Source organism: Pelecanus crispus, chromosome 10 (assembly GCF_030463565.1).
Source record: "Pelecanus crispus isolate bPelCri1 chromosome 10, bPelCri1.pri, whole genome shotgun sequence".
Taxonomy (NCBI): Eukaryota; Metazoa; Chordata; class Aves; order Pelecaniformes; family Pelecanidae; genus Pelecanus; species Pelecanus crispus.
The window spans coordinates 20,500,415-20,514,462 of NC_134652.1; the positions used below are offsets into that span (position 1 = coordinate 20,500,415).

Below are 14,048 nucleotides of genomic sequence, written 5' to 3' on the forward strand. Positions count from 1 at the left end.
TCTTGCAGGGTGTGTCTGTGGCAGGTTCTTCTTGCACAGCACAAGAAGGCCCTCTAGAGAAGGTTGCACTTGATATCCTGGAATGCCCCTTGGTGGCTGCTTCCAAGCTGAGTGAGCTTAATCTCAGACCTGTGTCCACATAACCAGGTTTTGAGGAACTGCTAGATCCCTCTTCATTCTTCTACCCAGAAAGGACAGACCCCAGCGTCTGCCTGTTCCTTTCTGCAGCTGGACAGAGCCATGTGCTCTGGTTCATGGAGAATATGAGTTAGTTCATGGTTAGCCCTGATTCTGTGGCAGGGAAAAGGCACCACTGGTGAGGGTAGAAGGAGGTTGGTGTTGCGATTCTTTGTTTTCCCTCCCATCCACTGTATGTTTTGTGCAGCATCATGCAGTCAGGTTCATCACGTGCATCTTGTCTGAATGTTAGGTGGTGCTGCAGAAGTGTGAGTGAGAGCAGAGATGAAGGGCTTTGCTTCCAGACAGTTCAAAGAGGCGCTCACTTCCTCTTTACCTAAGCTGGAATTCTTGATCCTGTTCCCGCTCCGTTCAGACCTAGAGCTCTTGTTTGTATTGGGTGTAATGTCTGATGTGCCTATGCCAGGTCTACCCTGCTACAGTGAGGAGGTGGGCTAGGTCTGCTCTGGGTTCTCTGGGGTGGTCAGGACACTAGGATTTATAAATAATGTGGTGTAAGTGAGCGTAGCCACTTTGCAATCTCTGTGTCTTGGACTGTGAACCTCTCCAGAAGTTGTAAGCTCAGTTCCCAGTGGTACCACAGACTGCTAGACAAGATGTGTCATCTCCTTAGCATATGTTTTCTATATTGCATGAGACAAACATGTTTTGCTTATATATTGATGTCTATCTCCCAGATTATCATCAAATGAGTTTCATTTGCCACAAGTCTTGATTGAGGAATCTGGGCTTAAGCCCCCACCCAGAAACACCCACAGTGCCTGAGCTACCCTGTCCTGGCCTGCAATGATGAACCCTTTGATGTGATCTTTCACCTCCTAGATTAATCTTCTAGGTGAGCAGGCAGGATACACTAACATGGTGAACTGAGAAGCTAGAAGAACTTGAAACAACTACTTTACTGGGAGCGCCAGGAATATTTCTTGAGATGGATGCTGTAGTCCTTTGAGTGCAGGCTGCTGCTGTGTCTGCATCTCCTCAACCCTCAGTTGCCAGGTTATGAGCATGAAGACATTTGTGCTCTTTGTAATCAGTGGTTGAACAAACCATTAGTTAATGTGAGAGTAGGCAAGTATCTGCATCTGTCCAACAATCAAGTGGTGTCACTCTGACATAGTTTTTCTGAGTTTGGATTCCTTGGCATTTGGGCCATTAAAGCCAACTGTCTGCTTAGATGCCAGGGTAGTCTTACAGCTGAAGATCTTTTGGGTCTGGCTTGCTGCTGTTGGTAATGTCAGGAGAGGAAAACAGGCCAAGCACTCTATCAAGGGGATAGATTATGTAATTTAAACAAAGATCAGTAATACTTCAACAGAAAAATGGGTATACCCCATTTTTGGGTTTTCATGGGATAACACCTCTGTCTCAAGTGGAATATGTGGTATTGATCTACAAGGGAAGAGAAAGTGAAATCTTAGTTGTAGCAAAATCAGTCCTATAAAAGCTACAATCTTCCAAAATAAGTGATCGCTGGTGTGTTCCTTCTAATATGTTTGTATTTTCAGTGGTCATCCCCATGTACCTCAAATTCCTCAGAGAGATTCTAGTCACCAAAATAATGTAACACCATGGAAAACAATGTAAGAAGATTACAAACCAGTCCACAGTGGTTTGTAAAGCCCTATACCAATCCCTATACCCATATTCTACTGCTGAATAGTAATCTTTGGGGATTTAACTGGATGAATGAGTTCCCTGTGTGAAGCTTTAAGGGTGTTTTGTTATTATTTCAATGATTTTCCGATACATTTTCTCAGCTGCATCAAGGCCCCAGATGAAATCAAGATGTCCCCAAGCAGGAAAATGCTCATGGTAAATGAGATTACTAATCCAAGGAAGTAGCTTTGCCATGTCTTTTGGATCTACAAATTTGTCACGTCCAGCGCTCTAAACAGCAATTGGTATGCTTATCTTCTCTATCTTGTATGCAGGAGGAGTAGACTGTAAGAAAGGGAGGAGACCTGAGTGAATGTTTTTATATCAGAAGCTGTGTTTGGGAGAAGGATTCTGTGCAAGCATCTCTCTCTACCTTCTGCCCTCTCTCCAATAAAACAGTAAGGATCAAGGCCACCCTCTTGGTGTCTATTTCCCCAACGCCATTCCCTGTCTACTATGAAAAGGAGCAATCCATCCTCTTCCTGTGTCTTTCCTTAATGCATGGTGAGGAGTTGTCCTGCAGTTTGACACCTGCTTGTGCCCTTCAGAGGTGGGGATATGGAAAAAGCAATGTCTGTGTTTATCAGGCAAGGACTGCAGAGCTGTTGTTCATGTGTGTCCCATTTTTGGCTTGTGTAGGGTCCTCTTCATTCTTTTATGGGCATGGAGTGAAGGACTGTTAGTTGCATTGGTCCAGATTTCACTTGACTCTCTAGGTCACAGTGTTGCTACTGATGGAGTAATAGCCGGTGAGGCTACTTGCCTTGCCTATCATCAGATAGGCAATTTGTCTACAGAGTCATAAGGGACCATACAGAAGATGCTTTTAAATTGACCCCTGTTATCTAAGGGTGGTTCTGTTGTTCTTCTTGTTGACTGCTTTTTTTGTCAGTTTCCTGACCATCCAAAGTATTAGGAATAAAACATTACCCATTCCAAAATTCAAAATTAAGTACTTAGAGACTGCATGTGTGGATGGAAGATGTGTGAGAAATCTTTCTCCACCTGAATAATAATGTGCCACCCATAAAATAACTTGCCCTGATGCAGAAAAGCTCACAAGTCAACTGATCTGATCAAATTTTAAAAAAATTGTCAGGCAAGTTATTAGTGTTGCAGGAGGAGCACAACATTTCTGAGTGTTGACTAGGCAGTAACCAAAGCTGCTAGTAACCAAGTTTTATCTGTTTCCTTTTTTCTGTACAGGGTACATTAGTTCACCATGGCAGTAGTCTCCACTGTGCTGTACCAAAGCACCCCTTCTGTTTTATTTTCATAGTAGGTAGCTTCCCGAAATCAAGGTAAGAGATGCATTTCCACCTTTTTCTTTTTCTTTTTTTTCTCTCCCCCCCCAGTCTGTTGTTTAACTGAAAGGCAGGCTTTGATGATTTTTTGGGAAGTGAAGAGCTCCATACTTATCCAGTCCTAGGACTTGAGAGTAGCTCTTAGCCTTTTGGGAACGGCAGGTAAATTGACATGTTGTTGGATACCTCCCTGCATCAGAAGGGGAGGCAAAATGAACTTCTGTTAGCTGTCTGTGCCTTGTCTGTGAATAGACTTTTATATGTATGAGTATTAGGTTCAGGTGAAACATTATCTCAGACCACTCCCTCCCTCTTTCTGTAGCACTCAAGGTGCTAAAATCTGAATTTTCCTGTTCTTAGTTTTGCCAGGACCCAAGGATGAGTTCTCAGGAAAACCATATTGCCTTACCTGGTTGTATTTCTTCATGTTTTCCTTAGAGCCATAGTCATAAGCTTGAAATCGGTCTGCATATTTTATCTGTTAAAAGAACAGATAAAATGTTAAGTGTTGAGACACCTAGAAGCAGAGTGCAGGAGACTTTTTCCTGTCTGTGATTGAAGCCAAGGCTCAGGCAGCGGACTGTGAGTTACTCCCGCCCCTTCCTCTGCTTGCAGGCTTCCAGGGGTACTGGGGATGAATCGAAGGGCGAGTGGCTTCATCGCCTCCCCCCTTGCTGATGTTCTCTCCTGATCCTCAGCTGCCACCCTTGGTATGTTTTGTTATGAACACTTTGCTTGACTACCTTTTTTTAACTGAAGTTGGGGTCCCTGTTCATGATGTGGATGTGGGCTCAGTTGTCACATTGGAAAGAAGTCCTGAATGTCTAGAACATGTCAGGACTATGACTAGCCTAGTGTAACATATGATGTCTCCTTGCACATCTTGTCTTTTGTGTGTCAGTTTTGTCCGTTCTGCTCACAGTGGTGGCTCCAGAGGCTCTGTACTGTTTACAAGAGTTTGGCTGTTGGGAGCAGGGTTTAATTAACACTAAGCTGTTGTCTTCTTGAATGCATTTTGTCTAAAAGTAAAAAAAAAAAAAAAAAAAAAGACAAACCTATCTTACTGAACACATGTACTTCTTTTTTTCTTTTTCTTTTTTTTTTTTTTTTAAATCCAAACCTTTAAGTAACTGAGGTGATGCTAGAAATTTGCTGGCTTGTCTCTGCTTTCTGGATCTGGGTGCTGGTGATCTGGATCCTGGGAATTTTAGTCAGGGGTGTGTGCAGGAACATGCATATATTTAAGACCATATTAAGTGTTGGCAGAAGTGGCCACAATTCTGTGCACATGCAGCGATGTGTTTCTGAGCTGACTCTTTCTTGCCCTGGTCTGATATGGAGCTTAGGCCGAACAAGCTTAGCTCTGAGTGGTGTAAGATGCCAGCAGAAGAGGCAGTTCCCCACTTTACCATTGTGTCAGCAGAAGCATTTGTGGGATTAACTGCCTTGGGGAGGTGACCCAGGCTGCAATTAACCCTCTGGGAGAAAAGCTTTAACCTGGATCACTTCTTTGTCTGGCTCATCCCCTGGCTGCTCAAGTTTCCACTATCCTCCTACTGCTTGCCAAGTGCTTAGACCATGCTTGTATTCACTTCTGCAGCTTTCAAGGCAAATGTCTTCATAAATAAAGATGAAGGCTGGAAGCCGTTAGAGCCCAACATGCAGAGAGGCCTGATGTGCCCTGGGGAAATCTCAGTGCCTGATGCCAAAGGGGCAATTCAGGTAATGGTCTGGTGAGCCATGGGAAACAGTGCTCCCTCTGTGGCAGGTGCTCACGGCAGCATGTGAGAAGATGTGGTGGGCAATTTCCCAGATCCACCACCTCTGGACTTCCCTGGACACTGTTGGTTGCATAAAAAGCAGTAGTAAGAGTCTGTTTATACCTGATGCCAATGAATAATGTTCTGTACTGATGTTCCAGCAGGGGAATGTCCTACGTATGTATCTATTCGACTCTGGAGAGAAAGCAGAAGTGTTATAAAGGCAGGGATCCAGTGTTGTGACAGAATAAAGCTGTGAAGGACCTGAGCAACATACTGCTGCTGTGTTAAAACCCCATTTTAATATGATATTCTTCAAATATCAAACAGAAAATTGAGGAGACACTCACAAATATGTGATTTTACAGTAGGAATGAGTATGTAGAATTTCATCCCCTCAGGAGAGTCCTTCCCACATTAGTGTTTAGTCATACGGAAAACATCATTTGGGGAGTGTGTATGGCCTTTGTTTTTCTGAGTTTCTACAGTTTGTATGTTGCTTTTAAATAGTGCTGTGCTTAATCAGTAGAGGAGGATGGTTAATAGACTGTCTGCTTGAGCATAATGAGTCTACTTGTGTGGAAGCTTTTATGGGAACACTTGTTAAATAGTCTGAGTATGAGAGATCAAAGCCCACTGGAGAACAGACATGTGGAAGGTCTGCAAGAAAAAAAAGTAGCAGCCAGAGTAAAGGAATGAGATCTTGCTACTGAGGGAACTGTAAAGAAACAGTTTTGAGTTTTGGCTGGAAGTCTTTTGATGTGTAGTGACCAAAACCAAACAATTTCTTACGTTCAGATGATCTGGATGTCCTCCTATTTAGGAAGCAAAATATGAATTGTGCAAAAGAAAAAAGATCTCTCTGTGTCCATTTGTCCATTTTAAAAAACTTTGGTATCTGTGCAACTTTTCTTTGGCTTAGCTCCAGAAGAGGAGACACTGAGGGATGTCATCACAAGATGGGACCATTCTGAACTCAGCCTTTCTTCTTTGTGTGATTTGAATGTGTCAGGTGGCACATCTCATCATTCACTGAGGTCCTACTTGGCATTATTTGAAAACCCCAACACATTTCTCTATGTCCCTGCAACTGTATGTAGACATAAGGCAGAAAAAATGTTTTTCTTCAAAATTACTTTAGCTTTACTTCTATTAAGGTGTTCTTGGATGTGCTTACTGTGTTCAGATTTTGTATTCTGTCCCCAGCTGTGTAGTGGAAGATACTGCAACAAACTGTTACCAGAGATCTGCAGATCCTTGTTAGAGGCCCTTTCAGCATTTCATTCTGGTAAAGAACTGCTTTGCAGCCAAGTAGTAACGGAGGGGAGGAAAAGTGCAAAACGTTTTCTTTTTTCCTTGTTGCTGGAATATTTCATGCAGAAAACTGTCTGCAGTCTGTCACTCCCTCTTCTCTAATAGCCTTGCCTCTTAACTTAGATCACTGAAACTGCTTGCCATCTCAGTATCCTTTAAAGTTTATTCTTTCCACGAGTACACCATGGTCTTCCTGCTTCTTATTATTGGGCCTGAGTCCTGGAGGTCACTATCCATCTGGTTTTAATGCACTGACCTCAGTGCATTAAAAAAGCAGACAATGGTGTCTTTTAGAAAGAGGAGTGACATACCCTGAGCAGCAATTGGGGAAGACATGTAAATGTTACCAGAGGACTGGTGGCATGTGTGATTGTGGCTACTGGTCCCAAAGCAAAGAACACTTTAACCTTTTGAGCCAACTCAGGATAAGTAGAAAATGCTATGAAGCCTGCAAACACAGGAGACACAAGTTGGGTCAGTGAAGAGATCTCAAGAGACCAAATAAATAGGAAAGCAGGAAGCAGCAAAGAAGAAGTGAGACTAGATTAGCAGCCCATTGTTTTTTGTCCATTTCTGTGCTGTAGACCTAAGGAAAATATTTTTTTTCTTGAAACTTTTATCTGGGAGACAGAGTTCTTTCTAAAGATACAGGTTCATTAGAGCATGTCCAGATAATGATTTTCTAAGAACTGATAATTTTGCATTAAGGCCATTTTTATGGGAGAAGGTGCCTTAATCAGATTTTCAATACAGATTTCCTCTAAAGTTCCTCAAACTGTAATAAAATAATGAGGTTTTCAGCTTGCAGTCTCTGAAAGACTGTATACGTTTATGCTGGCGTGCAGTAATACAATAATTATCTGAAGGCTGGTAGGTTAAGAGCAGAAATTTTTACTTGTAACCAAGTGCAAACTCGGGTGAGAGTGAATGCACACATAAAGGAAGCATATGGGGGAGGAAGGCAGGGAGGGAGGGAGGAAGGAGGGAAGGAAAAAAAAATACCAAAAAGTGTGCATCCCATCCTGTTTTCTGAACATGTCCAATTTCTCGACTGATGGATTTGGTGAGAACTTTAACTGGTTGCCTAAAACATAGGTATCTAAAGACAAACAAGGTGATGTCTTGGCCTGAATGATTTGTTCTGCCAAGAGACCCTTAGAATGCACTTTGAGAAGAAAGGAAAATAATTGTCTAAGAATATGGCCACATGCTACTTCCCCCCATTTTCTGCCCTGTTTCCAAGTTTATTTTTGTAAAAGGGCAATGGCACACTGTGGCGTAAAACCCAGTATCTACTCATGGATCTTATATATATATACACTAACAACATTCAAAGACTGTAAGTGAGTTGATGTTGATATACAGGTGCTAATAGCAAAGAAGTTTTTAGCATTAATCTTTCTTTTCTAATTTCCAGTGTCTGGTAATTTGTTTTTAAATAGTAATGTGGTGAGTTATAGTCATGCATGAACTATGCTTTAAATAGTAAGTCTAGCATTAAGTTATGAGACTTAGTAATTTTTTTTTTTTGTCTTCTGTGTTTGAACTGTTTTATGGACTGTTGCATTAGTATTTACATCTAATCCATGAGGATTCAACATATACATCTTAAAAACTGAGATTAATAAAAGTTCATTGTTACTGAAACTTTACGAAAAACATCAAATTGCTGGAAGACTGTGAAAAAACAACAATAAATGCTTAAAGTGTAATAAGAAAGGATACTTAGCAAACTATACTACAAAGGATACTTGGTAAATAATAGCTTTTGTATATCAGTAATCCTTACTTACAGAAGGTAAAAGTGGTTTTGGATAGTCTATTATTTGCTTGTTTCGGATAGAACAGTTCTTAGAAAAGTTTGCCGTACTTTGCAAGTGTCCATTTAGAAAGTACTTCTTTTAGTAACTTTTCATGAGGAAGAATGATAGTTAACAGAGACATGCATATTCCAGTCAGGTAGTGATGTTAACTGTTTTGTACCCAGGCAGTCCTAACGTTACCTGCAGTTGAAGCGTCTGAGTGACCAACATACTGTATATCCTCTGTATTCATGGTGAAGTACTGCTCTGCTGGAATATCATATTTAACCATTTCATCAAAGCTACAGGGGAGAAACACAAAAAGCTAGCAGACAATTTGGCTATCACAGTGTGAGCTACTGAATGTCTGCACCAAGCAGAACCCATTAAAAGATGAGGTTGCCCACTTTTGTCTGCCTTCTTGCTTGAGTTGGGGAAGGGGGTAGGGGGATGCAGCTGTACTGCTTGGCCACCTGACACCTTGGGCTCTCTGTGGAGGAGGTGCCAGTTTCACCTGCCAGCTGCAGCCCTTGGGAAACTGAATTTAATCAGTGCTTTCACTAGCATGGGTTACAAACACATTTTTCTCTCAGTTCACATCAGTTGTGATAGATTTCTAGACGGAGTTGAGCAGTCTCCTCTCCTCCTGTCTGCACTTGGGACATAGTATCTGGTGGGAGACTTGAAGGTTACAGATTCCTCTCAGTTTTGGAAGTCTTTTCCCCAAAGGAACCAGCACTGTCTATGGACAAATGTGACCTGTGTACTTCCGGCTTTGATTCTGCATGTGGTGACTCCAGAAAGGTCTGTCCAGATCACATAGCCAAGCCCTTCTTATGACCCCCCTAACATGCCCAGAAGTGGCTGCATCTGGGGAAAAGAGTTGGTCTAGTCTTCTTAGATGTTGCATATCCCACTTGAAGTCAGATTATATGAAAACCTTACTGGTTTTCATATAATCCAGGAGGAGTTTATTTCATATAACCAGAAGGAGAAAGGTTCTGCATCCCAATATTAAATACCCAAGCTTGCTAGTCCCATGAAAGTTGTTTTCTTCAGCAATTCTTTCTCTGTGGAGTACCTGAACTGCCAGAACTCTTTCTGGCAGGGCTTAAGGGTCTTTTTTTTTTAAGACCAGGTGTCTACTCAGCTGTTTCCCATCCAGACATCATAGCCAGCATCTGTGAGAATGAAACCTAGGCTGTTGTTGGGCAGGTTAGAAATCCAGTGAATAGAATGTCCTAAAGTACCATGGTGTAGCAAGACTGTAGGCTTTTTCCCTGTAAAAGAAGAGGGTTTTCTTACGCTGTAATAGTAAGTAGTGTGTAGCTAAAACTGGGGTGCAGAGTCTGGTTTTGCAGGAGTTTTTTAAACTATATACAGAATTCAGGCCACATTCCTGACTAGGTGCTCTTGCTGAGATGGAAAGGTGTGGAATATGCTATTGCATGTGCAAAGGGAAAAGACGGGTGACCCATGTAAGAGTAGGCTCTCAGACCTTCCTTACGTCCTATAAGAGTATCACACCTGTATTTTGGCTGTTCCTCCCAGCAGGAATTCTGAAAACACCAAGAATATATCCATCCTCCATGGCAATGATATTCCTCACTGGGGTATCTATGATATCTGATAATTTCACTCTGTGGGAAGCCAAAGGAGAACTTGTTAACATGCATTTACAGTGTAGAGATGGGTGGAGAAGGTGTCTAGAGGCTGCTTCTGTCCAGGAATGTGAAGCTAGCCAATGAATGTGCCAGGAAGACGAATGTGATAACGTATCACTGGCTTTTTCTTTACTGCTCTGTGTTGTACTGGTAGGAAGGGACCCAAAAGGGATTCCTGCAGGACAGCACAGCCCATGCCTCTCTCTTTTGGGGATGATCAGATATATGCTATGAGATAGCCATGGAGGCTGGAGGATGCAAACAGCAGTGAAAGCAGTTGAGCTGTGTTTGTGTGATGTGGCTTGTGTATGCTCTGTATTGCTGTATCTCTCAAATTGAAATACCAAGACCTGCATTTGCTCAGGTAGGAGCACCTAGTTATACATGGAGCTTTCCTGACATACCCCATATTGCTTAGGTTTTGGCTAGGTAGTAATTGCCTTTCAAGTGGTCTCTTCCTCTAGTTTGGTTTTTTTCTTTTTTAATTAAATATTTCCATGAATTCCAGTTTGCCATGGTAAGTGCTGCTCTTTGGTGTTGTTTCATTAGACAAAAAGAGGAGATGGCTGTCCAATGCTCCTAGAGTCCAGCCTTTGCCACTGAAATTAATGAGTGTGCGTGCCAAGCCTTGGAGTTAATTAGCGCACTCTCTCTGATTTACAAAGCGTTCATCTGGAAGTGCCTTAAAACATGCCAGCTAAGCCAGATGACAATATAGTACGTAGAAAAAAGTATACCCTAAAAAAGACAACAACTTAGCTACACCATTGCCTCACCTATTAGTACAAAACCAAACTGGATTTAAGCTGAACTTTTCAGTTTCATTCCCAAAAGATGTCCCACATGCAGAAATAGAGGAACACCTTTTACTTCTGTTTGAACTGAATAAAACAGCAGAAAGCAGTGTAGTATCTCCTATAACATTCTACTTCCAGAGCACACAGGTGGGAGGATTACTGCTCAGTTACTCTTTTTTTCCCATTTGTGCAGGTCAAAGACTTCTTCCTCACCTCATTTTTTAGCAACCATGCACTGTGATGCATAACAGCCACCTTGCAGATCACAAAGGATGCAGGCTGTCTAGTCTGACAAGGAACTGCACAAAAGCAAGATGGCACATCTTTATGGAGACAGGCAACACAGAAAGAGACAACAAACACATAGGTACAAGCAACTTACCTCTGCTTTGACTGAGTCGCTTGTGCCTTCTGCCGCAGTTCCTGGTCTGTCTCCACTAGCAGACTGATTCACTGGCAGAAACCTGTGCCAATGAAGGGAAATAAAAACTCACTGACAAGCAGCAGTAGAGTGCTGTGTGATGTCTGCACATATAGGAGAGCATGTTTCAGTGCTGATATGGCAGTATTTAAGGAGTGGAGTTATTTTATGATAAACAGCACTGTTGCATGTCATTCTGAAAGACCAAATTGCACCACGGAGCAGGAGAGGTAAAGAGGCATCTAACCTGTGGTTAGGATATTTAGCAGGGACCTGGGATATTCTTGTGCCCTGAGGCTGTGACACATCTTGATCTGTACTGCTGCCTGTCTCAGGGAGTGCTGTGACCACATTATTTTGGGATGAAGGGGAGGAACAGTCCAGCTTTTCTCAACACTTTCTACCTAAGAATGCAGTCTCTGCTGCTGTGGTTTGTACAGAAGCTGGTGTGGTCACTGGTTCGACACTTGTCACTTGTTTTCTGAACTGCTGTTTGCAGATTGCTTGGGGACAATTCTTCTTTTTTAGGTAATCCTAGAATAAAAATACAAGTGATTTGAAAGGTGTGTATGTAGCATCATGCACACATTCCTAAATCTGTTCTTCAGTGAACACCACAACACTCAATGACCAGTTTGCTCTGAATTAACTTACTCCTCTAGGGATTCTCAAGTATTGAATTAAGTTTGAAAATATCATGTAAACTTTGTCTCAGAGAGGATGCTAACAAGATTTCTTGCTTCTTCCAAGTGATTTCCATGAACTCTATGCAAACATAGTATCTTTGGAGACTTCTGCCTAACCACTGAATTAGTTGTAGTCAGCCTGAGGGCTCAGTGCTCACTGAAATCGGCCTGGTGCGGCAAATTCTCTGTGATGCGGGTACTAACAGTCTGCTGTCTTGTGAGGGCAAATGGAGTGAAGTAAGTCTTTGTTAGTAAACAGAAACTGAGAGTAACCACAGAAACAATTCTTCTTTATAAAGTAGCATGCTCTCTGTAGAAAGACCAAAAAAGTGATTTCTCAATGAAAAACATTACAGTTTGGTCAGCGTGATATCTCTGCTTAGTGAGAGACACAGAAGACCTTTCTCTGCCGTATTCCCAGCTAACATCATACTACATTTTTTTGTTTTATTGAATTGTCAGCCTGAAATGATCTGCAAGATTTCACCTAGTTTCATCTCATGCCCTCATATGGGATGTATGATATTGTTTCTGATATTGTTAGTAAAAACCGAGTGAAGAGCAAAAGATAGGTAAACCCACCTGAATAGTGAAAAGAGACAATGAAAGTAATGCATATTAAAACAGCATAGGAAATGCAAAGCCTAAAAGGTATACAGAAACTTCCCAGGATGTGTTGCTATGTTGTCCTTACTTAGAGAATCATGCCAGCCGAGACAGAAAGTATTCTGTTTTGAAAATGTTGGAGCAAAATTTTGATGCCCAGGTGGCCTGGTCTACAGCTGGACATAGCATGAGATGCCCAAGTATGTCTCAACCCCCATTGTCAGCCAAATCTCTCTCGGGTACCCCCTGGTTATCCTGTGCCTCTAAACATCCCTTGATGATCCACAGACTTAGAGGGAGAGGACAAAGGGGAATACATGTGTTCCTTTCTCCTTTACAAACTCTGTGAAATACAGAAGTAATGTTCATTTAAGGAAATGGTCTGTATATACTTTTTGTCTTTGAACCCTATTCCTTTTCCCAAGTACTTTTGTGGTTCTAGTAAATTTTCTCCCTGCTTTTGCCAGTTGATTTCTTGTTAAACAGGCATGTATGGGAATGGAGCTAGCTGTTCACCAAATGCTTCAGTGTGCTGAGTCATCACCCAGTCATTATGGTACTTGGCCAATTTTAAAGTAAGTTGCCATAGAGGATAGCACTGATTGTGAAAATGCATACACGTGTCCGCAGGTTTGTGTAGATGTACAGCCCCACTCACTTTTACAGGACTGTTGTGTTCCACATTGTGCAGTATTGCCCATGAACTCTGTATGGGGAATAGGATCTTGGGCAGGCCAGGATCAGCCTGTATAAATGATGAATCCTAAGAGTGATGCAAAAGGGAAAGATAGAAATTCAGCAGCCCTGCTTCCTGTCTTCTCTCCAGCATATCGTGAAATGGGAATATGTCTGTGTCCTATTTTCTAGTACTTGCTGGTGTTGGGGGAATTATCAAATGCACTGTACCCTGAAGGTATAGTCAACCAACAGCTTCGGCCCAGGGACAGAACTTTCTCAAAACTAGCCTGAACCTGAAGAAATTGATTTCCTGGAACCAGCTTCCCAGTCCTCATATCAGTTTCACAACCTTTAGTTCTCAGCACAAAGTGTATTTTTCTGCCCTTGATGTCACCAGCACATGTCTAAACGTGTGTAGTAAATAAATCCCAAACCAAAGCTCATCCTTTTCCTCAAGAAAGAGTGAGAGAGACGTTAGCCATGTTGCTCAATGCACCCGAAGGACATCCCTAGAGGTATTTAAAAGATGTGTAGATGTGGCGCTTTGTGACATGGTTTAGCGGTGGACTTGGCAGTGTTAGGTTTACGGTTGGACTCAATGATCTTAAAGGTCTTTTCCAACCTAAATGATTCTATGATTCTACAGTTCTATGACATGCTTAAGCAGAAAGAGCTAATGATGGAGCTTAACATGAAACTTTTAAAGTGGTGTTAAATTCTTTCAGGAAGTAAGAATCATGTTTCCTACACAGACTGTGTAGGTAACAGTTTGCCTGTGTGCTGAGACTTGGCACCTTTTGGAGAAAAAAGGCTTATTCAACAATGAAAGAGTAAAACTTTCTGGACTCAAATCCTCACTTATAAGCATGGTAAAGAACACGAAAGCAATATGTGAAGCAGAACTGAACCTGTGACTACATGAATTTGCACAAGTCTCATACTTCATCACAGTTGGGTTGCTTATCTGTTCTCCAGCTAAAGCTCTGACTGCAGTCATCACTTAAGTGATTTTCAAGAGGGCCAGAGATGTGATGCTGGATGAAGTAGTAACTTACATTATCTTAGGAGAGGTGGTGCCTGAAGCTATCACTGTGCTTTGTGGAGGAGTTTGGGGGGGGGGGGGAGGGGGGTGTTTGGAGTTTTTTTAAATACTTTTCCTTGT

At 42.0% G+C, this 14,048-nt stretch overlaps 1 pseudogene; it reads right to left on the reverse strand.

Moving 5' to 3' along the window:
• Positions 1 to 1,905: 1,905 nt before the first annotated feature.
• Positions 1,906 to 12,909, reverse strand: LOC104027492 (gastric triacylglycerol lipase-like; annotated as a pseudogene).
• Between the last annotated feature and the right edge of the window lie 1,139 nt (positions 12,910 to 14,048).